Genomic DNA, 26,573 nt, shown 5'->3' with positions numbered 1-26,573 from the left:
ACCTTTTATTAAAGCCCTCTGGTTGTGTCGTTTGTGTGTGTGCGTTTGCTCGGATGAACATTTTCCAACGTGTTCATTTTCACTCGTCAGAATACCAGCAGTCTTTCAATAACAGGCTAATGGATAGAGGATAGCTTATTGTTCTCTACTATTAAAAGGTGCCTTTTCCCCCTCTTTGAAACCTCTACACTGAAGCATACCCTCTTCCAACACCATTTAGCTTTCCAGTGATATTTTTTTATGAGTTCAATAAGCCCTTTCAGTGCCTGACATCTTCCTGTGAGTATCTGAACCATTTATTTCAAGTAGGACAAGTAAAAATAGCCATGAATCAATCCCAAATGTTCTCGGGCTTTTTGCACATCTCAATCTAGGCTACAACCCAACAGGGGATAGTGCATTCAAAGCTGGGCAGAATAACTGCCACTTCGGTGGAGGGGCACAGTCATTAAATACATGACTGGTGGCAACAATTTGGACTTTGACATACTTTTAAAAGCCATTAAAGGTGCAGCGGCAGATTATGATTTGTTGAGTTATGATGATAATACGACCCTTTGGTTATTACATGCTTCAGTGGAGATGGTAATCCTCTGATACAATTGATTTTAGTTTAAGTGCAGACCATGTTTTCGTTAGAAGATGTACCTTGTGAAGTTAAGTGTGCAACACTGTAGCAGCAGTTTGCTGCAGACCAAATGATCAGTTCCCCTGAAATGTCACAGTACGATACAGAGTGGTTTTTGTTCAGTGCAGGGATGAGAAGCAACGTTCAAGCGGGGGAAGAGCAATTGTTTTATGTAGGATGCACATGGTAGGAAGTTGTGTTGTTTAGGTGTCTTGTGCCTAGGTGCTATATAAATACTGTGAAAGCATAAAAATGCTTAATTGATGGAGAAATACATTTTAAAAATCAGTATGTATGCAGTGTGTGCTGCCAAACGCACCCTCAGAACTTCCTTAAGATTCATTCACACATTTACAGTCAACGCCCTCAGCCACCCTCACAGCACGACCCGCTTGGGCCCTCTGTCGAACCTTAAGTAACCTTAAGAACAAAAGGCTCTTTTAGTGCTAAAATTTCTCAGTTAACAGCAAATAGAAAATCTTCAGCTTTTGGTTGTAAGAGTGAGCTCAGTGGCCTGTATGCCCTTCCATTTGTTGGATTGCTCTTTATTTTTTATTTTTCTGACCTAGGATATACTAATGCAGGATATTAACTACATGTTGACCTTAAACTTCTTTTGCAAGTCATTTTCCTTGGTGCTCTGCATTGCATAAAAAATTTCCATAAACCTCAGCTAATACTGCTGAGGCTCTATGTAAAATGAGAGACGTTAAAAAGTGAATGTCTCATTCACATCTGTGTCAGCTTCCACATGTTCATCTGCATATGCTTGTGCTGCTCTCATTTGCTGCTCTTGTCTGGCGTTCAAAGACCTCATCCTTAAAGGGGCATGAGCGGCAGCAGCTGACTTGTATTTAACTCTGCAAACGCGTGGGCGCGCAAACACACACGAACTATTTGATCTGAGCTAAAATCCAGAAATGTAAACTCTAAACGAAAAGTACACTATATTGCCAAAAATATTCAGTCACCCATCCAAATAATTGAATTCAGGTGTTCCAATCACTTCTGTGGCCACAGGTGGATAAAATCAAGCACCTGGGCATGGAGACTGCTCCTATAAACATTTGTGAAACAATGGGTCGTTTTCAGGAGCTCAGTGAAGTCCAGCATGGTACTGTGATAGGATGCCACCTGTGCAACAAGTCCAGTCGTGGAATTTCCTTGTTACTAAATATTGGACAGTCAAGCATTTGTGGTATTATAACAAAGTGGAAGTGATTGGGAATCTCAGCAACTAATCCACTAAGTTGTAGACCCAGAGGTCTGCCAACTTTTTGCAGAGTCAATCACTACAAACCTCTAAATTTCACGTAGGCTTCAGATTAGCTCAAGAACGTGTACAGAGCTTCAAGGAATCGGTTTCCATGACCAATCATCCAAACGTTACACCACCAAATGCAATGCAAAGTGTTGGTTGTTGTGGTGACGGAGACGTGTTCTCTGGAGTGATGAGTCACACTTCTCTGTCTCGCAATCTGATGGACGAGTCTGGGTTTGGTGGTTGCCAGGAGAACAGTACTTTTCTTGCTGCGTTGTGCCAAGTGTAAAGTTTGGTGGAGGGGGGGTTATGGTGTGGGGTTGTTTTTTAGCAGTTGGGTTCGGTCCCTTTGTTTCAGTGAAAAGACATTTTGGAAAATTTCAAGGTCCCAATTTTGTGGGAACAGTTTAGGGAGCGAGTTTGGTATGGAAGAACTTGCCTGGCCTGCACAGATTCCTGATCTCCAGCTGATAGAACACATTTGAGATTAATGAGAGCAGAGGCTGCAAACCAGGCGTTCTTGTTCACATTCAGTGTCTGACCACACAAATTCCCTTCTGGAAGAATGATCCAAAATTCCCATAAACACTTCTAAACGTTGTGGAAAGCCTTCCTAGAAGAGTTGTAAAGGGTGGACCAACATCATATTAAACCCTATATATCAAGAATGGGACATCGCTCAAGTTCATATTCACATCAAGGAATACTTTTTGCACTATAGTGTAGACTTAAAAGGACTTATATTAACTTTTTGCTTTATTTTTTAGTATTTCCTTATTTCCATATTTCTTCAGCAAAGAACTTAGAGTTGGCCAATTCCCGTGATATTTTCCATGTATATTGCTGTTGTGAAATCGGTGCAAATACTAATGACTGAAATGTAACCCAAGTGCTGCACGATTCATTTATCCATAATTTCATGTCAACTTGTTTTTGCATGGCAACAGTTCTGCAGTTGTTAGGGAGCAGCAAACAGCTCTTACCCATTAAACCAAGTGCTTCTAATTTATCCCCACATTGCATCAGTAAATGACAAAACTGTGGTGCACGGCATGACAGGCTTTTCACAATCGGGAAACAAAAATAGATGTAATATGTGTCTGTGTGTGTTGGCAAGAGAGAGAAAAAACAGTGTTGAATACTAAAGAGTAAAAAGCCAAAACAAAATGAGCTTTAATCAAGGAAAACTCGCATTATTTGTTAGGAACTGGAAAACTTCAGATTTTCAAACAATATTTTCCTCATTTGTGGTGGTTTCATAGGGTAGAGGTTAACACATTCACTTACCGCATGAAAGATCCCCAGTTTGAGAAAGTTAGGAAACACAGAACCACACGAGAGCTGTATTAGGAAAAGCATCCAGCATAGAAACTGGTGTCAAAGTATGCTGATCCGTCCCCGCTGAAACTTACCTGTAGCAGGGTAACACTAACTTTTCTATTGCCTTAAAATTATGATTAAAAGTGTCCAAAAAATCCTACCTGAGCAATGTTCAGTGTGTGTGTGTGTGTGTGTTGTCATGCACACAAACACTGAACTCTGCGTTTGAACAACACAAACATCCCCCGATAACAGTCAATCAGTGCTTCATGGAAAACTTTACAATGCAGTCTGAGTTTGAGGGAGAACATCCAGCATCTTCTTGTGTGCGCATCTGTGTGGGTCCCTCTGACACCGATACAATACCGTCTGAAAGCAGTCCCGGTTTGTATGTTTGTCTAAATGCCGAACAAAAAGAAAGCCTTGCCTTAGCAGCTCAGCAGCAATCATTTGCAATGGAAATTCCCTGACCTGGGATGCCCAGTCCTTCACATCCCATTTGATTCAATGGAGCACATGCCAACTCTGCCAGCGCAGTGAACAGAGAGAGTTAAGCTCATAATATGTAACAAAACAGGTCTGAAAGAGCTTTCTAGTCATCAGCTTAACAGTAACCTTTCATTTGAAAACCTGAAGACTGTTGTCATATCTGTAATGCTTTTCTCATCACACCGTTAATATCTATATCCTTTTTTGTTAGTTTTTTTTAAATAATATGCTGTATGAGCAATTTTATAGTTCCTGTCTTTTTGTAAATGGTTAACCTAAATCTGAAATCATCTCAAACATACCTCACCAGATAAGAAGGCAGCCAGTCCTCCTTTTGTTCAGTTGTTTGTTACCTCGCCACGCTCCACCTGATGAGTTGTTCAAAGCGTCCACGACTAGTTTTGGTTCTGTAAGTCAGCGTATGCTCTCACTGCTGTGACAGCTTTTTTCTTTTGCTGCTGAAAAAGATGTAGAACACCAGCACCTTTCAAAGCATCACAGTCAAACACTCCAGTATGTGAACAACAGTAATAGGAATAGGATGGTTATATCATCAGATCTAACTTGTGGACCAGTGTGTAAGGTGCAGAGCTGTTCAACTGTGGCTGTTCAGGCACACATTCACTAAAAAAGAAAGGATTTATTTGCAAGCTGGGCTTGAATGGTGTGTTCGCTCCTGGTTGTGTATGATGAAATGCAACAAGTAATTTTTTTGTTTTGTTTTTTATATTTTTCAGTGACCACTCATAAATCTGTTTCTCTTGTCATGGTTTTACAACAAACATTAGCATATAACCAAAGATATTTTAAAGCGCACATGAAGTGGGTGCAGTTTCTCATTTAGCCATAGACGGTGTAAAAGATGATGAGAGGGGCGGGTCTGACTGTGAAACTGCTTGCTCATTGGCTAACAACTTGTCAATCGCAAGTCGTTATCCAAGGCAGCTATTTTTTTATTACCCCTCAGCCATAAAATGCTGATATATTATCGTCAATCTGCTGGGCGGGAGGGCGACGTGGACACTCAACTTTGTGAGCACGACAACTCGAGAACGAGTCGATGTAGGATTTTCAAATTCATACCAAAATTAAAAATCTTAGACAAGTTTGAATCACAGTGACCTCAGCCTCAAGGTCAAGGTCAGAGGTCGAGTTTTTTTTTCTGTTTTTTTTTTTTTTAAATCTTCTGAATCCAATGAAAAGTCAAGACGGAAGTTACAGAGGATCTTCAAATTTATACCACATCTACTAGAAGGCTGAAGTGTAGCATTAGCAGCCGTCAGTGTTTTTTAGTATGATATAAATGCGTGACTGAGGCCATAAACTCAGCAGGAAAGTTCTTACTGAGGTCAAGTCAGAAAGTCTTTTCCACATAGACTTTTATGGGACCAGAAGACGTGTAGCAACTACAGCTGTCGCCATCCAGTGTCCTTCAGATAAAATCCAGGTTTAAGCTACGTCCGTGTTTTACACGGTCTGCGTATATAGTATAAACGAGTGAACTTTACACCGTTATACTTTTTCAGCCTAAGGCCTCAATTTTACTCAGCTGCAGACAAGAAGAGCTGGAGACCCGATGGCCGAGTAGTTATTAGTCCTGTTGTACTTCTTTGAAGTCTGCCAACTTGAGCAAATATGTACTTGGTGCATTGTAATATAAATTCTCCACGGAGAAGTGTGCGCAGTCACAATAACATACACGGGCACGCAGACATCTGCACGGACCCTCGCGTTCAACATCTGATGAAATCTACGTGATGTGGAGGCGAACGGACATGTAATCCCTCCCTTACCTGAACCACAGGGGTTATAGAAGAGAAAGTTTGCTCTAAGATAATTTAGAAATCAGGGTCAGAGGAAAGAATGAACCATCTTTTATTTCTTTAAATCAGATTCTAGTCATTTGTTGTTGTTTTTTATCCCTCAGCTGTAAAAGGCTGTTGGGGTATTGTCATCACCCTGCCTTGCAGGCGGGCGACATGGACACCCAAGTTTGTGAATGCGATAACTCAAGAACGGAGCAACTTAGGAGTTTCAAATTGATACCATAGGCGTGTCTACTAAAACTCTTGGACAAGTTTGACTCTCAGTGACCTTGACGTTAAGGAGGTAGGTCAAGTTTTCTGAAAGCCTTGTGAATGCAATAACTTGAGAACAAGGCAATGTAGGATTTTGAAATTGCTACCATGCATGAATCTACTAGGAGGCTGAGAGGTACCACTGGTCAGTATTTTTAATGTCCTGGTGACCATTGAAATCAAAGTTAATGTAGACATTGCCTTAAATAAAACTGACCACACAAGAGATAATACCAGTATGGCTGGCGAATGGTGAGACTGAAATACAATACATGGTATTAAGTAGTTGTTGTCAGTAACCTCAGAACAACCAGAACATTCTACTTTGCACATTTTCAAGCAGCAAAAATAAAATATAGTAGCAGAAAGATGAGCAGTTTAAAGTTATGCTTATATTTCCTGGTTACAGTATCTTCATCTGTCCTCGTTGCTTCTGTTGGCAAGGTGGGCTGCATGACACATTAAGACTAACACTCACAGTAATTAGCATAACATTGCCATACTGCCCGTGCTCTAGGGCAGTGCCGCTCTCTTTTCTCTCCAAAATGAGTGAAACTAAGCCTTTAGCTACAGTATTGTTCTTGCATAATCCCCTCTGCTCTATTCTGAGATGTACACTTAGCTCACGCCTGGTCGGCAACAGTGCGTGTGCTCTGTTTTTGCAGCTTCGTAGGATCCTGAGTGTGCACGTAACTTCCCAAAGCATCTGTCTTTTCTGTTTGCTGTTTAGCACACAGAAGCCGTACCAACACTTCCTTCCTTATGAGCAATGATAATCCTGTTGAGAGATGAATACCCGTCAAGAGCAGTTTTCACTTAGCTGCGAAGAGATAACTACCGTCTGTGTTTTATGAATGAGAAACCTCACAGAGGAGGCTATAAAAGACAAGTGCGATGTCTGTTGTCTCCAGCTTGTGGTTATGTATGCATGTTTTCCGTAATAACCTTTTGTCCGGTGCATTTCTTTCCTGCCGTCTGGTGTATAATTTTAGCATTTTAGGAACACAAATTTCAGGGCTGATTATTGCTAAACTGCACATTTGAGAGACTGCTTTTAGCCTGACCTTGTTGAACTGATTTTGAAGAACGTTTTACCTTTTTAAGATATTTTTTTTAACACGACGGGAAGCAATTTAATTATCCAATTGCTGCTTTTGTTAGAATATTTTTATGACCTCAGTGGCAGGTTCAATGAGCTAGATTAGCTGGCATTTGGAAAAGCTGAGTTATTGATTTGCCCTCCAGAAACTAGGGTTGATTGGTAACATAGCATGAAACTGGAGCTTGTTATAACTTATTCCCCTGTCCTAAATTTGGTTGGTCGGTTGTTTTTTCAATGAAGGCCAGTTTCATAACCGTGTCAGTGTTTTAAAATAGGCAAAATGTTTACGTGGTTGTTTGCTTCTCTGAAATGCGCCCACCTAGAGCGAGGGGCGGGAGGGTTGTGTGATAGAGTGGTGCTCGGATGCGCTCAGTGTTCTGCTAGAGTAGTCAAGGTCACTCTATGATGGAGGCGGGTTTAGATTTTTTTGGTTGTGAATGAAAAATGCTGCGCTGGTTTCCTCCCTGTGTTACAACGCCTTCCACCTCCTCCAACACATACCTCGCACGACAATGGGACTATAGACCTAGTTCTATAACTTCCCTTTCTATCCAATCGAAAAGCACCATAGATCCCCGCCTTGGTCATGTGACCTGACAGGGTTTTGTTGTGTGCCTACCATCCCCACTAAACACCCTCCACACACACACACACAGATGGGGGTCAAGGGAACTTTTTCAGGATGGCTTGTTCCTTGAAGCGTGGCCCCTGAGGCTCCAGCCCTTTGTTGTCTGCAGTGATCAGTCAGAGGGGAGCTCTGCTCAAACTCTTTCTGCCCCAACTCTCTGCCGCTTTTGAAGCATTGCACTTTAATGCTTTTCTTCATCACACACAGTTGTTGCTTTGGCAACTGTTACACACATTTTTATGGCGCTGAAGAAGAGATTTCATATTTGGTTTTGTTAACAGCGAACGGACATTTACGTTTCCACAGTGGTTTTTTGATTTATTTCTTTATTTTTGAGCCAAAAGTTTATTTTACCTCAGTTTTTAAAAATGTAAAAGACAGAGAAAGACAAAAGAATATATTTTGTATTAGATTTACATGTGATGGAACGGGAGTTGGGGCTGGTTTATCTGTTCTTTCTTTTGATATGAGAGAGTTAGAAAATGGTCATTGGTCACATTTGGTAATACTGCTGTGATTGCTGCAACATAATTGTAGTACACCTAATTCACTAATGTAAACTCACATTTATAAAATACGATCATACAAATACGAGTTTGGCTGGCTTGAGAAACTGAACGACACATGGTCTAAATACACTAACAGCATCCAAAGTATTATCCTTCTTGTGTAATTCTGAAATATACCTAACCATTTTTGTTAGATGTTGGATAGGCTCAAATGTTTGCAATGGCTAACGTGTAATACTTAACCTGATGTAATGTAACTAACATTGTGCCTTGTAGTAACTATAGTAGGCTACTCAGCAACTATCCAAACATTTCATTCAGTGTCCTGTCAACAAAATATAATATTAGCATAGTATTTTAAAGAGTACTTAGCAGAAATATTAAGCAACCTAACTAATAGGGTTCTAAAACTCCCAGCAAAAAAAATAAAAAATAGGGAACCACCCACCCTCCACCTCATGATGCTTAATTGACGTTATCAACTATAATTTGATGCAGTGTGGAAAAAAAATACACAGAAATCAGTTATTTTTCAAGAATAATTAAATAGATTCAACATCTTTCTTCAACAGAATTGCAGACTGCACAGATCGTACCTTCCCAAAGGAAAAAGTACTAGCTTACTAGGGTATATTAGACTTGATAGTTACTATATACAGTAATGGACTTCTATACTTTTTACATCAAATTAAAACTTTGGGTGTAAGATTCGGATAATTATTTATTAAAAGCTAGACATTTTAAATGAGAATAAGAAAGAAAAGTATGTCTTTGTGCCCCCCTTTCCCTGTTAATGCCCTATCGGCCCCCCTGGCTAAACTTTGCTAGATCCACCCCTGCACAGTTACCAGCCGTCAGCTACATAGAAAAGGATCCTGGTGTAGAAAGTAATATTAAATAAATTCTAACAACAGCTTATCAAGGTTAAACGTGCTGCTGTTGTTCAGCCACTGGTTTCCTCTTTCTGGTGCAAAGTGGGCAATAAACAAACAAGAGAGACACAAAAGCCGATCAGCTGATCATTAAGCAGTTTCATGATTGAAGTAGCAGCAGGAGAGAGAAAGAGAAGAGGCAGTCGCTCCATATATCGGTTGTTAAGCTTAACGTGGGAATGCTTTACAAACATTCAGAGATGAACTTACACACTTGCTTTACTTCACTCTGGGATAACTTCCTCGGAGATGAAATGCCGGATTGCTAGTGAGGCTACAAATACACACAGCTGCTCTATCACGTGACCTGTACTGCTGCGATGTGCTACGGTTATGAGCCGAGTTACGCCATGTCGCAAGTTTTGTGAGGTCCTTTTTTGATATTTAATGGATCGGATTACATTTTTTTTTATTTTTCTCCGATATCCGATCCAGTAATTTACGTCAGTATTGGACGATACCTATACGTAATATCGGATCGGTCCATCTCTAGTCCCAACTACTAAATTTCTGTTATGAAGACATCCCTACTCCCCACTTGGTAGTCATCATGGTATCACATTTGGGCCGTTATTGTAAAGTGATTTATCTAAATGAACTGCATCTATATACTGACAAGTCAACTCTAATAAACACAGCATAGTGACTTCACTGAATTTTCCCCAAATAAGTTTTTAAACAGTCTTCTATCTCCCATAGATTTCAGTTTCTTTAGGTCTTTGAGTGCTTTATCTTATATTGTCTCACTAAGCCGTTAGTTAGCTTGAAATAAATAACTTGTTATATGTCTGTGCTGCAATTATTACATACTGTAAAAAGTCAGTCGGCACCATTGTCAGGGTTTGTTCAACATCAAAGGTTTGAGATTATAAGCCTCCTTTCTTTGCTTACACCCCGTGAGTTTTCTGTGGAGCCGTTTATTTCTAATAAATATATTTAGAACATGACATTTAAATAGTGCTTGTGCATTTGAATACCTTACCTAAAGCCATTTCTACTGTTATGATTATAAATGTAGTCACATCAGTAGTCAATCTGTCCCTTTAAGTATCCAGCCCCCTCTTTCCTGCTTCATTCTAACAGTCCAAAATATGTAAGCTGATTACACCCCAGACCCCGCGGGCCTACAGCCAGACCAGCCACTGGAGACTGGAGACATGCATAGCATAACTGTCATTTTTATCTCTTTAACCAGAATCTCTAGCTGAGGTAATTTAAGGTTCAGAAACCGCTGTTATCAACCTCAGGATTTCATTGAGGTCCGTTTAAAAATCCCGATGGTAAAGTCTGAACCGACCACTGGTTGAGTATGCGGAATTTTCTTTGGAGGAATTTGTGATGGTACTGTGTTTTTATGATAATTCTAAGCATGCATCCCGTTATTATTACTAAGGGTCTAAGCCTGCCTTCCACTAAAGTAGACGTTAAGGTCTCTTTGCTGATTGCACACGTCAGCAGTGGTAACAATCCGGCACACTGATGGGTTTCAACCCAGCTGGATCCCAGCAAACTTAATGTTTCCTACCGCTGCGACAGATTACAAGTTTGGATCTAGTTTTAAAGACAATATTGGATCACAAAGTATTTCCATAACTCAGTCCTACTGTTCTGTTCTGTTTGGAATAAATAAGCTGTGGAGACTGGGTGTTTGACCTGGAAAGGCTGCTAAGAAGCCCAAGAGCAGAAGGTCCCTCTCACACTCTCGCACACACTTTTTTTCCTGTAGCCAGCAGTGGAAAGGCTTCCGGGGTAAACACCTAATTGCACGCCTCTTTTCTGTTTTAAAGCTCTCGCCGCCGACCTTGGTGCTGACTGATATTGAGTTATGTAATGGGCAAGGATGGCATGTTATTTTTAAATCTACAGAGAAAAGGGATTGTGTTTGAACAGAGTACATCGCCTATTGTGTATCAGTAAGGGAAAAAAACAACGTGTAATAGTCACCTTATGCAACACCCTTGACAACGCGCACTGTAAGTGCTGATTTAAATATACACACAGGGGTATTTTTGATGATGCAGTTCATGTTTCATAAGCGCTTACATATCCTAAAATATCACACTTTCCATTTAGATTGATCACACAGTAGTGATGAACCTCATTCATGATCAGTGGGTCACCATATTTGTCTGTTCACTTCTCAGCGCTTTATGATGCATGGATGCTGTAAACACCTGATATAATTAGATAAATAAATACATTCAGTCATTACTCATTACATTGGTAAAAAGATGAAGGTACATACATAGCAACTTTTTGCATCTGTTATTGGGCCACTTCTCATTTGTTTGTCTATGTTTTAGAGTTGTGTTTAAAAGTATAATCATGGGAAGGAAGAATCAGAGCAAAATGTTAAATCCCCAACCAGTTGTTGAGTGGTTGCTGGTAGCTCCTTGATGAACTTGATTGCAAAGAGGTATACAGTGCTGCACCAAAAATCTCCTTGCAGTTGCTCTGGTTGCTAGACTGATTGATGCGGTTGTGACACCAGTTTGTCTACAAACGCTAACCAACCACCAAGTGGTAAGTAAACTTAAAAAACTGCAACACAAACCAGAACTGCCACCCTGTTTGCCACCAATTTCACCCAGTGACACCCAGCAACCACTTGCAAACCGTTTGGGAAAAACAGATTTTTTCCTGACAACCAGAGGTTACCGGGAGATCACTGGCCAGTCTCCAGACCTGTGTAACTGAGCCTTCATATGATAAGCTGTGTTAGCCTTGTTCAGTTAGTGCACTGACAGCAGTGTCCCTGTTGTTATTGCTATTTGCAGTACAGTGCATGACTTACTTTCTTAAATTCTAACATTGCCTTTTCATCCTCAGTTTAAAGTTGGCATGGGTTAAGCGCCTGAGCCATTTGCATTATTAAAATGTAACTGTTTTATTTTTTTTTTCATGCATTTACAGATAGAGAAAGGGCAGATGTTAGAGTGACTGATGGTCTGTGAAGAATGCTGACTGCAGCATTTTGCAGACTGATAACGATATGGGCAATTAAAACAATTTATCATTATACACAAAACAATAGTGTACAAGTGAGTTTCAATTACGCCAGAGTTTAAGAAACTTTTAGTTAACATAAATATTTGACCTTTCTCATTTTGAGCTTAAAAATTGACACAAATAAACGTTTTAATATTAACTAAGCTCAATGTGTAATAATTTCTTCCTTTGTGTCACAGTAACCCTGTTAATTTAAATAATAGTGGGCACTTACTTACAGTTACTTATATTAAAATGAGAATACCGGTTATTAAATGTATTTGCATAAGGCTTTAGTGGTGACCTTTTCTCGATAGCTTGAGATTTGCCCCATAAGACTTTATTATCAAATTGAGCAGAGCTTCACTCTGCAGTCTCTTATCTGCATGTGGGTTGTCAGTCATCCAGGTCATGGCACTGCCTGTATCACTGAGAGGTGTGAACAGGGCAACCTCCAAGAGGAGAAGCCCACTATGGGTTAAATACCCGGGGCTCTATCAGTTTTTAGAATGAATGAAATGTGAACCTAAAAAAGAAGCCGAATTGCCTCCATTTCAGTCGCATAAGACTCTTATCTGTGTCAACACGCTGATAATCAAAAACCCCAATGCACCCATGGTGTCACTGCTCACTTTCACATGAAGGGAGTAAATAAAGCCTGAGAAAATAAACTGTAAGCATAATGGAACAAACATAAAACAGTCATGAAAACAGAACAAGCATAATTATGAACTGCAAGCTCTGAGCTTCCTTGACATGCACGCTGCAATATTAATAGATAAGTGCAGACTCTAGCAGACAAACATCTTCCTGTCTTTCTTGATCATATTAAGTGCAGTAAGTGCTTGCATGCATATTTTTCTCAGCCTGACTGTGTTTAGATAAAAGAGCTGAATGCTTTCCTGACTACACATTACTGACACAAGACATCCATCCATCCGTCCATTTCCTTCCACTTATGCGGTCCAGGGTTGCAGGAAGGCTGGAGACTATTCCAGCTGTTCTATCAAGGCAGAGTACACCCTGGACTTATCACTCATCTATCACAGGACCAAGATGCACACACTTAGACTGAATTAGCAAAAAAACAAACAAACAAACAAAAAAACCCACTTCTAATTGGTATTTAGATTATTTGGGTTTACAGTACACCTGTCTGGTGTTCTGCACACACTGGTTAAGTCAATTGCCCCTGAACCTGTGTGCTATTACTACTGTCAGACAAGCAAGGAGTCAGCAGCACATTAGCGTGTGCAACGATGTTCCAGTCATTGTTATTCATAGGATAATACGTGGATACTTGCACAAAACTGGGCAGTGAAACTCAGCTAAAACACTGTATTTACATTTGACATTTTCTGCATTAAAATACGTCCAGTTGTGTTTGGACCAATTAAGGAGCTGCTGTCGAAATTTTTGTTCCTATTAATTTTGCTTCTGTGGTTTTGCAGACTGTTGCTGTTTCTGCTTCTGCTTCTTTTTCTGGCGGGTCACTTTAGGGGTCACCACCACAGCAGATCGTCTGCCTCCGTCTCATCTCCACCCTCAATATTCTCTGTGGTCTAATCGGTTGATGACACACTGCTTTAAAAGCGTCATTTTTAGAAAATAATGACGACTATATTTTTGTGTTCTAATAACATTACTTTGATTGACGCTGTCATCGCGTAACTGTAGATTATTGTTTATCTTGATGGTTTACAGACCTAGCATATGCATGCATGGAGCATTGTTAATGATGATATGGACTGGCAAGATGTAATTCATTTCTTTGTCCAGTAAGAATGGTCTACTGGTGCACGATAACTTCATTACAGGTTATCTCTCTTTGCATTTTATCTAGTTTAGAGTCTAAAGCAGGAAGTCTGTCTTTCTCAGTGCCCCGTTCAAACCCCAGGACTTTCCTCTTTTTCTTTTTCTTTTTTTTTTTGCAGGCTAATAGCTTGTGTTCATTTACGGCTGTAGTTTGATCATGCAAGTGAAACGTGTTACTCTTCTTAAGTGGAATAAGTGTGGATGTGGCTTTGAATAATAGATGAACCCCCGAAGTGTTATGGAATTATCTTGGCCTGACAACCTCCTCTGCAAGCACAATGTGGGAATGTGCTGATTCATTTTATGTTTAAAAAAGAGAGAGAAAGTCTGTGAATAAGAAAGGAAGCTTTTGAAACACCAGTCCATTGGATGACGTCAGCACCTTCCTGACTTTATTTAAAACCTGCATTTGCTTTAGATTTTCAGTTAACGCTTTGATCTACAACCATGTAGAAAGAAGTGCATCCACAGTGTTTATCTAGGCCATGGTCATAGAGCTGCTGACTGATATCCAGCTCCTGAATTTTATAAACAGTAACACTTGTTTTGAATATTTGCCCATGTGTTGTTGTTAATCAACATCTTGCTGCTATGTATGTGAAAACTTCTGTTTACTTTTCAGAAATTGGTCAGCATAGCTGGTAAATGAAACAATCAGCTTTAAATTATTAGTATTCTAATATGCCAAATTCTTTGTTTTTCTGTTGAGTAATATCTGATTTTAAGCTCTCACAGTACTCAGCAAAAGTCTAGTCCATAGTTCTCCAGGCTTCATGGAGGACAGTCAAAGCTTTTCTTTGGATGTTGGCTGCTTTTTGTTCTGTTCTCCATCCTGATGATCCCACACTGCTTAAATAATGTTGAGGTCGGGGCTCTGGGGAGACCAATCCATGACTGATAGTGTTTCAGTGTGTGTTTTTATATCCAGCTATGCTTTTTCTGCAGTCTCTGTGTGTTTGGGATCATATTCATGCATGTAAACTCTTCATCACCTCCATATATACCGGTGACAATTGGAATCAGACAGTTCAAACTTGGTTTCATTACTCCATAAGACTTGTTGCTGTTGATTTTCAGTTCAGTTCTTGTGTAATTTAGCATACCTCATCATTTTCTGCCTGTTTCCCTTCCCCTGACATATTTCTGATGAGGCTTCAGTGCACAGATCAAATGAAGGGCCACATGTATCTGGTGTCAGGTCTTCACTGGGTTTTCCCCTTTTTTTAAGGACATGACTTTCAGCTACTGTTCGTCTGGTATAAACAGTTATTTATAGTTACTTCTTCTTTTGTCCTCCATTTGTCCAGCTTCCTCAAAATTATTGATTTGCGCTCTGCAAACCATCTGAAAACATCCAAGTTTTTTAAGTGTGCAAACTTTTTAATAATAGCTCTTTGGGAATCACCTTTTTGGTGTAAAAATACTATTTTATGCCTGTGAAACATTGTTATTTTTGAGACTGTTAGTAAATTCGGGTAAAAAAGTGGGAAAAAATAAATGTCTATGTGATAGGCTGCTAGTTACAAAAGTCCCCAAAGATAGACACAAAACTAGCTCATCCCGTGGAGTTATGTGCTCTGATGTGCTTCAGTGTTAAGTGGCTTAATTTAAAAGACAAACAAAAAAAAACCTCACAACATTAAACTGACAATGGTCAATGTCAGTTTAATGTCAATGTCAAAGTGAGTAAAAAAGACTATCTGAAAGTCTGCAGAACTATTGCTCAAGACCACTTTTTAAAAGAATTTCAAGAGCTTTTGGCTCTTTTAAAGTAAAATAGAAAGAAGTGGGGGGGGCTTGAAACGTTTGCACAGCACCGTACAAAAACCAGCTAAGGCTGAATAGCCCAAGACTAGAGCCACAAACAGACGAGACTGCTTCAGTCAGTCTGCTGCTTTTGGATAAACTCAACACATTTCAGATCTAACACAGAGATCATAAAATCAACTAACCAAAAAAAAATGTATGTTTAAACATTGCAGCAGGTCAATCAAAAGTTTTGAGTATCAACCCCCTCGTCACTTACATGCTTAAATTTTGGGTGTTAGCGCCTTTTCTGTTCTGTTCTCTGTGAACGAGGAACGTTTACGGGTGGCTTAAATCCTTCTTCATCATTGCGTAAACATCTCAAAACACTTGCACAAAATAGTTTACTGAAATGCTGTCTGTCCACATGCTCAGAAAGGTCCGAGCATAAATATTTCCACCTCGTTGTGGGTTTTTTCCTCTCTTTTTTTCTTCCTTTTTTTTGAGGTTGTGTAGGTTTAGACTTTTTGTGAGGGATATGCATATTAATTGCATTTGTGGAAATATGCCTAAATGAGCTCGTTAGAGTTTGACTTCAGATCATAAGACTTTTAACTCTGAAAGAATGGGGAGGTGTAATTTCTTCAGTAGTGTTGTACAGTTTTTGAGTTTTAGTGAGCAGATGGTGACATGGAAGAAATGTCACGTTCGCCAACCTCGACAGATATGTCGTAGCATCCTGGATGAATCATGAGAACTTAAAGCGACTACAAAGTCAGGACATTCAAGGAGGAGTTTAGATAGTTTGGACAGATTAATAAAGCTCTGGCGTGCTTCTCTCTTTGCTAGCTTTCGTCCCTCTGTCGCAGTTTGCTGACAGTCGGAGTATATAACCCAGATATTCTTAGCTCTATAGCCAGGACATAGGTCCTCTAAATATTTTCACTTCCCCAGGTCAGGACAGTTTCCAAGTTTGGCTCTGACGGCACGGCCGATCACATGACTGCTCATTTCGCATGCAGGCCTGTCATCTTGCTCATATTTCCGTGTCTTGGAACATGAAAGACTTAAATGAGGATATGATATATTTCAATTGGCATGTTTTGTTTTCACCGCTGTGGCTGAGCTGAAATGTTTTCCCGCTTGGACGCTCGCCTTTCGGAGGCTCGCTGGAAGAACCGAGAGTCACGACTGTTTGTATTTATGGGGCTGAATCTAACCAAAGTTGACCTCAGCCTGGGTGGAGCAAACATCTGTTTTTTGTATGTGTCGCTTGCACAGATGGCCTGTTGAGCTCTCAGCTGGAGATGAAGATGTCATCGTCTTGCACAAGCTGTAAATGTTTAATTTAGGCGTTTGGCCTGATGATCAGCGATCTTTTGTGACAGTATAAACCATCTGAGTCACTCTGTTGTTGCAGACTGTGGTAATTAGGGGGAGCGAGAGGTGGAAGTGAAAGTGTGAGCTGTACTGGTTGATGATATCTGAATCCATACATGAATTCATCGTTACTCTCAGTCCATGTTTTAATGCCAACATTTTAGATGCAGCAGCAGCTTGGCTCTCGAACAAGGGCGAACCTCGCTCTTTATTTTTGGCGTGCTAAATGTCACTGATAGGTTAGCTGTCTACTCTGACATATTACACGCAGAATAAGTCTCGGGCTTAATTTGTTGTGCTTGTAGATGGCTATTAAGGCTTCAACAGTTTAGACTAACACAGTGGAGCTGGAGTAGGGGGGCACTGATGGCATATTCATAAGCTATAATTACCCATAAGTAGTCCAGTCACCTCACTGAGTGTGTTTTTAATTCCTAGGCTTGAAACAGATGCATTGTTTGTCTTTCCTTGCATGTGAGCTTTAAGTTTTCTCGGCTGTTGTCGTCTTATCTTTGAATTTACCGCTTTTTTTGTCTAACAGACAGACCTGTTTCCTCCTCACTCGAAAAACGCCTACTTCCTCTACTTCCTCCTTCTGTCTCAGCACTCTGTCGGTTGTTCTTTTGCCTCAGGCGAAGCACTGCACAGACCGTGGTGAACTTTTTGTTTGTGGCTTGTGATGCTGAAGTCACTTTACTTGGAGGCAGATTGTCACACCGAAGTCGCGCTCTCCATCCTGTTATTGTAGTCGCATGCACAAGAAGCAGGTTGATTGGGAAGAAAGCTAAGAGTACTGGTGGATGTCTTGCGGGTGAGTCCTCAAGTCTTCAGTACTTTTCACTCTTTAAAAGGCTACACAGGATGCAGTAGGCCTCAGGGTGTGGCTCCGTGTGCTCCCCTGCCTCCTTTAATCTCCAGTGTGCCACCTCCTTAAGCACGGCCATTGTGCGGTAGGATGTTTGCCGTCTGGAGTGGTAAAAGTCTTGGTATGTCTGTTCCAAGAACAGGGAACTTGCGTGGGTTTTCCTCCAGCAAACCAAAGAAGAATTGCCCTGTCAAAGAACGGACGAGTTTAAAGACGGCTGAGCCTTGTGGCCTCGTAATTTGGTGGGATGGAAATGTGGTGTCAGTAGTTTATGATTTTGGATTGAAGAAAGTGTATACTTACCCAGCTGATAAATCTGCTGCATTGGAAAGTAATTACTTGGCAATATGAATGTTCCCTCACGATAAACATTAAGGATTCGTTTTGTGCTTTGGGGCCTAATTTTGCATTTCTCTGTCTCTGTTTTTTTTGTCTCCTCATCACTAATAATTTCAGTGTTTTTATTACTTTGTTTTAGAGAATATCATCCAAGTACCTCTAATTGTTTCTGATTCACTTGTTTACCTTAATTTGCCAGCTTGCTCTTGCTCCGAGCGCTATACTTAGGCTATGTTTGTTCTGTGTTTGGTGTTGCATCATAGCTCTATGCTCATTTCTTTTCTTGTGTGTGTAGATTTATGTTAAAAAAAACATAGAGATAGTATATTGAGTGGCACATGTAAACTCATAAATGCAAAAGTCAGCTTGGTGTTAGCGGCATAACTGCCTTGAAAGAGATTGGCTGGCTGCTGCTGAGAGTTGTTACGAGCAGCTGGTAGCGACCTTTGACAGGATATCCTGCTAGTGTTGTGTGAGCGAAGGCAGTTTGTGACACAGAGGCCCGCTGAGAGGCACATGGGTCGCACAGAGACTTTAGAAATTTCAGAAAATGGTCTATTAAATAATAAAAATATTTTTAAATAATGACTTGGCTAGGTTGTTTTCTTTGTCTTGCTGGTATGCAAAGTCCCTCAGAACGTGGCGCTTCCTGTTTGTTTGAATCTTGATGCCACATTTCTCAACCCTGTCCCTAGCTTTACCCTTTATGTCTTTGTCCTTTATTTGAAGCCTTTTTCTCAGCCCTTTGTCTTCCAATCAGTGGTTTTTCCTGTCGACTTGGTGTTAGGTATACGTGTGTTGTGGAAGAATGGGAAAACAACTAAATAAGCATGAAGATTTTAAGATTAAGTGTACTCTTGCTGTTATGCCTTTCATGGCTCTTGGGACTGTGCTCTGTTTTGTGTTGATACTCTATTCATCAGTGATTCCCAGCCAGGCAAGTTTTCTGTTTTTTTTTTTCTCCAACCTCCTAAATGGTTGAAGTGTTTAATTTATGCCAGCAGTAATAGCGCAAATGTAACTGAGCTGTAATAACTACTATTATGCACACTTCTGTATCGTTAATTAAATCATATCAAGTTAAAGTAACATATTTGGAACATGAAGCATCAGATGGTGTTTATAGTTGATCTACCTTAACTACAGGGTGTGTTTTGTATGTACGCTCACAATAAGTGTAACGTGACGATCTGCTGTGTGTGTAGATGTGTAAAGATGTCACCTTTAGAGCGACAATAACTCTAGGTCCTCTGCAGCACGACTTTGGCCTTTTGTCTCAACTCAAATAAAAGATGGTGGTCTTTTTGAAGACACGCACACACACACACACACACACACACAGACACTAACCCCTGCAGCTAGGCGGGCCCTTTGTAGAGGCATCAGATGAAGAGCTTGAAGGGGTTCTTTTGAAATCCAGCCAGCACACAGACTAATACAGACACACCCACACAAAGACAAAGTTACTGATCTCTCCATATACAATTCTTGAAGCTGTCATGCGAAAGCAATAAACATGAAACCTCTCCCACACCAATAGTTCACATGATACCGTGAAACCTTGTGGTGCAGACACACTTCAGGCACACAAGAGCTTGGGTGACCAGATGTGTTATGATAGGATTTTTTACATTTACATTGCGTTTTGCTTGGTCTTTGTGGATATAGGGGGATAAAAAGGTCTTGTTAGTACTTGCACGTTTGGTTTTCCATGTTGAACATTTTTAGTTATGCGACAGTGGCATATTAAAGTTTTCCAGAAGCATAATTAATACTGTTCAGCATATGCAGGTAATCCCTGCTTCAGACCGCTCCAATCAGACCCTTTCTGCTCTTTTGTATGATGAAAGTGAGCGCAGTAAAGACCACGACGATATTATATGTCACGTACCAGCTATTTGCTGATAAGTTTAATAAATTGGAATCGGTCAAGCTCCACCCACCTGCTGTTCAAGCCTTCTTTTGACAAGGGTCAGCCAATCAGAATAAATGTGGCTGAAAGGTAGTGGGAATGACTCTCAAACCAGGAGCTGGTCAGACGATAAAGTGATGTGCTGTGCCAAGGCCTAGTAAAAGAAATGGGGACTTCTTTGAACTCCAGTAGAACCACAGAATGATAACAGATCTCCATTATGTAAGTTGTAAGAGGTTGAAGTTATAATGATGAGCAGTTAAGAAACTTGTTACAATCGTGACTAGTAAGATGAGTCAAATAGAGAGTTGTCTTAGAGAGTGGAGAAATTTGGCTACATTTTTTACAACTTTAAATGATTTCTTTTTTTTTAAAGAAAAAGGTAAATGCATTAATTATTAAACTGTGTATTGAACCAGACTTTAATAACCAAATAAAAACTATGTAAAAGTGTTACCCAATCAGACTGTGTAATGCGGGGATGGGGGCTTATTTTCCTAGGGTTCGGCCCTCCACAACAGTCCCAGTTTCTAATGTGCCCAGTCCAGATCCTGGGTGAGGGTGTTTGCACATAACAGCCTCCTCAGGTCATGCTGCTTTAAATGCCACTTAAATGTCCGAGTTTGAGAGCGACACTTGGGTAAATGTGTTAAAGGCTTCTGACGTTCATCAAGTGTTGCTAGGCGACACATCACGGTGTTTAAAAAGTGCCGTCTCGTGGTCTCTGTCACAACATTGACGCTCTCACAGAAAGTTTCTTGGAGCAGCCCAGTCTCACCATACTCTAGCACAAGTCATCCTGCGGTCTGATACGTCCATATGATGCGATAACCCTTGTCTTTCTATTTTTAACCCTCTGTTTCTCCTTTTCTTTTGTTCTACTTTCTCAGATGTCTATAATGTGCTGATTTACTTTCTTTTTTGCTTTATTTCTGTTTTTTATTACATTTTCTCTGGCTTTCTATTTATTATCAGTACCCTTCACTTTAACTTTCTCTGACACGCTGTCGGCCCCACTTTCATTTACGTAGCTTCTCGTAGCCTTCCTACCTCTGTTCCTACTCATGTTCCCTTGCCTTCACCTTCACCCTCCCCCTCCCCTCGTCCCTCCACAGATTGTGGGACCCTCCTATTACACATCATGAATTATTGAGGTGAAACCTAGTATTGCCTAACAAAACACAAGATTTCTCTCCCCTCTGTTTCCTCTGCTGTCATCATCTCTCTTCTCTTTACTGATGGCTTTGTTCCTTAATTTCTACCTCTGGCAGGTGACAGAATCACACAATAATAAACTGTTTATTGGACTATATGATTAATTTAAACTTATAAATGGAAAGATGCATAAATGAATATAATTTCACAGTCTCAGTCTTTTTTTGTATTTGTCATTTATTTGGGTTTAAATAATGTTCAAAAGCAAAACAGTCATAATTCTTTTCTCTGCTTTTTTACCTAAATTAAATAATATTCTCTCTCTAAAGAAAACTGGTACCCTCTCCAAAATTCCAGTATCAACAAGGCTCTAGTTTCTTCTGTTTATATGTAATCATGGGGAAGATAGATACTGTAACCTAACCCAGCACTAAATGCCTCCTGGTAACAGCAGGTGGGCGAGTGTATAAGGACAGATTAATTGCACACATGTACTTTCAAAGCTTACAATAACTTTGTGCTTGACTCTGGAACAGTTAGACTGTGGGTTCATTGTATAAGAGTCATGGTGCTGAATACAACGTGTAAATATGAAGATTGCACCAAGAGAATTAAAAAGAGAGCATCCAATAAGGCTTTTCTGGTCCTCGACTTACAGTACCATGTCAAATTCTGACCCTACATTCTGAATGTTGTGACAGAAATCCTCAGACCGGTCAGTATATATTTTTTTTTCATCTTCTGTTGATGAGCTTGTGCAAATTTCCCAGTTTTTCTTTGTTCTTAAACACTGCTTTCAGCTGATAGCAGGGGCACCCGGTGTGGTCTTCTGCCCTGCAGCCCGTCTGCTTCAAGATTTGACGTTGTGCGTTCAGAGATGCTCTTCTGCATACCTTCAGTGGTTATTTGAGCAACTGTAGCTCAAAGATGTCTGGCCACTCTCCTTTGGCAACAACTATCCAGAAAACTGCTGCTCAGTAGATATGTTCAGTTTTTGTACCATTCTCTGTAAACCCACGAGTTGGTTATGAGGGAACATTGAGCAGTTTCTGAAAAACTCAGACCACCCTGTCTGGCATCAACAACCATGCCACATTCAAAGTCACTTAGATCACCCTTCTTCCCCATTCTTATTCTCCTTGACCACGTCTACATGCCTGAATCCATTGAGTTGCTGCCATTTGATTGGACGATCAGATATTTGCATTAACAAGCGGTTGAATATATGTACCTAATAAAGTGGCCGGTGAGCAGGGATGGGTATTGATAAGATTTTCACGATTCCGATTCCATTTTCGATTCTGTTTAACGATTCGATTCTTTATCGATTCTCTTATCGATTCTTTTTAAAAAATGAGAACACTAAGGTCTAATAGCTTAGAACTTTGTTTTATATCTTCTCTTTGAACAAGATAGAAATTTAGGAGTAACATGGCCTTACAAACCCAACAGTGAGATCTTAAGAGATCCACAGCCTACGGCTCTTCAATGGGGTGTCACAGGGTCCCCAGGAAAAAAAAATTGTAAATGTAAAATAATAAAATAAATATTCTTCTGTAGCAATAACAAAGTATAACATCAATTATTCTGTAGCAATTACACAAGAATATCCAGTAATGTCCCTGCCTACAATTAAACACATTCACTTACGGAAAATCATCTGCTGTGGCAAATGGGTGCAAACCTTTGACCACAAACTTAGTCACTGCTCGGTGACATTCGTCTATCCTAGCCTGAAAGGAGACGCTAACGGTAGACTACAGCGAGAACTGCCAGCATCTGAGCCAGACTCTGTCTGTCTCTCTCATCATGGTCATCTAAATGCACAGTAATGGCAGGTTTTGTAATAAGGCAGATCGCGCTAACATAATATGCACTGTTAGTTGATTATTTACCTGCCGCATTAACGGGAGAGGACGTGCAAACGTTACCGCTGCTGCTGGGTTGAGATTCACGAGTCCGGAGCGGAATTAAAAACACGACATTCATTTAAGGTCATCGTGTGTTTTGTGAGCAAATGCTTTTGTATATTTGCAGTGTTTCCTCCCTTAAATGAAATATCTACTTTGCAAGTATTGCAAGTTGCCCTGTTGTCATCCATTCTCGTAAAGCAAAACCAAACTTTTGAGCATTTGAGCCGCTTAGGCGCCGTGTTTCCTGCCAGGTAAACGACGCTCCACAACGTGGTGACGTCATTCGGGGCGACTGGAATCGATAAGGAAATCGTTTGCAAAAATGGCAAACAATTCCAAGGAATTGAAACACTGGGAACCGGTTCTCAACAAGAACCGGTTTTCGATACCCATCCCTACCGGTGAGTGTATATGTATTATTTGGGTCAAATTCTGCAAAATAATATGTTTCTGGAGAGAGAAGCAGAGCACGGAGTGGAAAAAGAGGTCGATGAAAGCAATAAAACATCAGATGCGGTAGAAAAGCAGAGAAGAGAAAAGAAGCGGGGTCAGATCCAGAAGATAAAAAAAGATGGAATGAGCTCTTTATCCCGCTGGCCTGCTTAACCCTCTAGCAGAGCGTAAAATAAACACACTCAGTCACTCAAACTCAGCTAAACCAGGTTGCAGCAAATCACCTGCTCTGACATGATGAGCTGTGACAGCAGCTAGCGCGATAACAAGGTTCCATTTACAGTGTAAAGAGGCTGCAGCGAGATGCCAAAGTGACAGATAAGGGAATTGATACACAGACCACATGGCTCATGTAAATCATGATCTTTTGTAGATACGAAGGCAAACATATACGGACGCCAGACATAATCCTGGTGTGAAAAGCTTGTTTCTAAGAAGCTGTTTGCAGGAGCGCGGCGTGTCGATCGCTAGAAAAACATGTTGATCGAATGAGTCCTGGACCACTTGTAGCTCTGGTGTGCTATGTGTGTTGAAACGTTGTGTTTCTCAATTAAATTGAAGCTTTAGATAATGTGTGTGTGTCCTTGTACGTGCACATGTGTGTATATCCAATCAATATGCCTCAAGGCAGTCCATCTTTGAGTCATCTGAAGTTCTTGGAAGATGATGACAAGGTGCTGGGAACACACACATACAGATACAAACGCACAAACACGCACACACTTCTCATCCTTATTGGAAAACCAAATCCTGTGTCAGGAGAATGAGCTTATGCTCTGACTTAAGGTACAAACAAGTCTCTCGAACTCTTCACTTAATGGATCTTCCTGTAATTTTTGGTTATTTCTTTGTGTTATCACAGCAGGGTACTCGGTGAACTGAGCCTAAGTATTGGTGCAAACTATAACTATACGCCATCTTTGGCATTTATGCACTCCAGTTTTATGTTACTCATCAGATCCTGTTATGTCTGTGATAACATCAACAGAAATATGTCCCAGTGGACTTTATTGTTTGGCTTTAGTTACAACTGGAAGTCCCAGAAATTGCACTGGTAGGTTTAGTTAAAGCAATACAAAACAATTACATTCAAATAAACTGCTTTACTTATTTACTTTTTGTGAGTGTTTTTGAGACAAAAAGGGGATTGTTGATTAGAGAAAACCACTATAGGATTTTTAATGCCCGTACTTGATGATTTAAAAACCCAACATTGCACTCTGGTATCCAGCCATCCTTTTTTTTATGCTTATCCAATTCATTTTTCACATTTCATTTATTAGGTGTTATAAATGCCAGTACCATCGAATATCATCAAATAGCTAATATAGGCTTAGAACCTAAAAAAACCCAACTGGGTTCTGTTGAGGGTCCCTGATATTTAGATAATGCTAACATGTTGGTGCAGAAAACAGTGTCAACTTAAAGTCTTAGATTCACTGTGAATAGTGTGTTAACCTTAAAGGATAACGTTTAGCATGTACCCTTCATCTCATGAGGCTCTTTAATGCACTGTGTTGTATGTGTGCTGGAATAATCAGGAAAACTTTGGAAATGGGAGCATCTGAAGAACATGTGAATGTACAAGCTTTAGCTAATGTTATGGCTCTTCATCCAACAGCTGTTGAGATATTTCGCTTAAATGTTGCTGTGATATTTTAACCTGAGGAAACTGACAAATTAAACAGTGGACTAACATTAAAAGCACTGGAATATCAGGGCTAAAAATGTTGACAGCAGTCTCAAGAACAGCAGATTTCTTGCTTTCATTTTCTGTCTCTCTGTGACTTTGGGTCAGTTTTGAGAGGGATGATTATCTGTACATAGATGACTAATGCGAGTTTCTTTGTGTAATGCAACTAAATGAATCATACATGTGTTAGTACAGTAAGGCTCCTGTATTTGGGACATGTATTTTTAACATGAAAAAAACAGGATGAGCCTGAAAATTATTTTTTCTTCTTCTTTTCTTAAAAGGCACATTTTTGTGAACAAATAGAAAAGCAGGATTCAAGAATTCAGTTTATCCAGATGTTTACATAGATCTCTTTCAGTGTTGTCTTTCCATTTTGTTTTTCCTCATCTTTTGTGGCATTATCTTTTCTGCGTAAGGTTACAGAGCTGGAAAGCGGAGCAAAACACTAATTTACTGAACATCACTGAAGGCAAAGTGTATCAGAAAGTATTTAACATGCATTAAGAAACCGTTCTAATCTTCAGCAGGCACGCTCGTTCAACGCAGAGGGCTGGAGTGACTCATTTTTGTGAAGTTGTGACAAACGTGACTTGAGTATGGGCATGCAGTTTGAAAAGAAAATGCATCCACATCTCAAGCTATTGATGCAGCAGCTGCCATGGCAACGGGCCCTTGAATAAAGGCTATGCGGATTATTATGGGGTGAATCACACGCAACGCCAGGCCGGTGTCCTTAAATTAACACACGCTCTTTAAATGCACACGTGCATAGATTACATGTGGTCAGTGTTTGTAAACACGTCTCCAGTCATCCATCCACAGGTGCTTCTGCCATGTGTATTAACACTATATTAACACCATATTCTGCTCAGCCGTTTTCTCCCAGGAATTAGTCTGAGCCAGCCATTATACATTATGCATTTTCAAATTAAATATGTAATTAGACTTCTTCACCAGGAACTAGGATTATCTGAGTTTTTTAGACAAGCTGAGAAGGTAAATTATTGATGCCTTCCTCAGTTGATTAGGGGGATTTCTATGCTACATTTTCCACTCGAGACTCGTCCACCGGCGGGTGACCAAAATCTCATATCCCGATATAAGACATCTATCGTCCGATAACGATGTAAATCACAAAAATTTTACGTTTTCTGTAAATTCTGTGAATATCGGGCAGCTCAACTTGCTGGGCGTCATGTATCTGGAGACCAGTGTTTTAACAGATGCATGAAACGATACATTTTTAGACATAAATTGTAACAGCTGCCGTTTTCTTTGCTGCGGGAAAAGCCTGTTCTAACATTTGTGTCTAAGGTTTATTTTTTAGCACCTGACGGCTTTTTTGCTTCTCATCCATAAATACT

At 40.2% G+C, this 26,573-nt stretch overlaps 1 protein-coding gene across 5 annotated transcripts in view; it reads left to right on the top strand.

The window, feature by feature from the left end:
• The window catches only part of elmo1 (engulfment and cell motility 1 (ced-12 homolog, C. elegans)), a 103,218-nt gene that overhangs the window by 11,591 nt on the left and 65,054 nt on the right, over positions 1-26,573 (top strand). Inside the window, exon 1 of one of the 5 annotated variants that reach the window (XM_085148619.1) lies at positions 17,518-17,687. The exons of the other annotated variants lie outside the window; for them this stretch is intronic. The gene's annotated coding sequence lies outside the window, so the exon portion shown is untranslated. Of the gene's footprint in view, positions 1-17,517; positions 17,688-26,573 lie in introns of those variants that run through there. 5 annotated transcript variants of the gene reach the window in all.

This window comes from Neolamprologus multifasciatus, chromosome 22 (assembly GCF_963576455.1).
Source record: "Neolamprologus multifasciatus chromosome 22, fNeoMul1.2, whole genome shotgun sequence".
Lineage (NCBI taxonomy): Eukaryota > Metazoa > Chordata > Actinopteri > Cichliformes > Cichlidae > Neolamprologus > Neolamprologus multifasciatus.
This window is presented reverse-complemented; position numbering and strand designations above follow the sequence as displayed.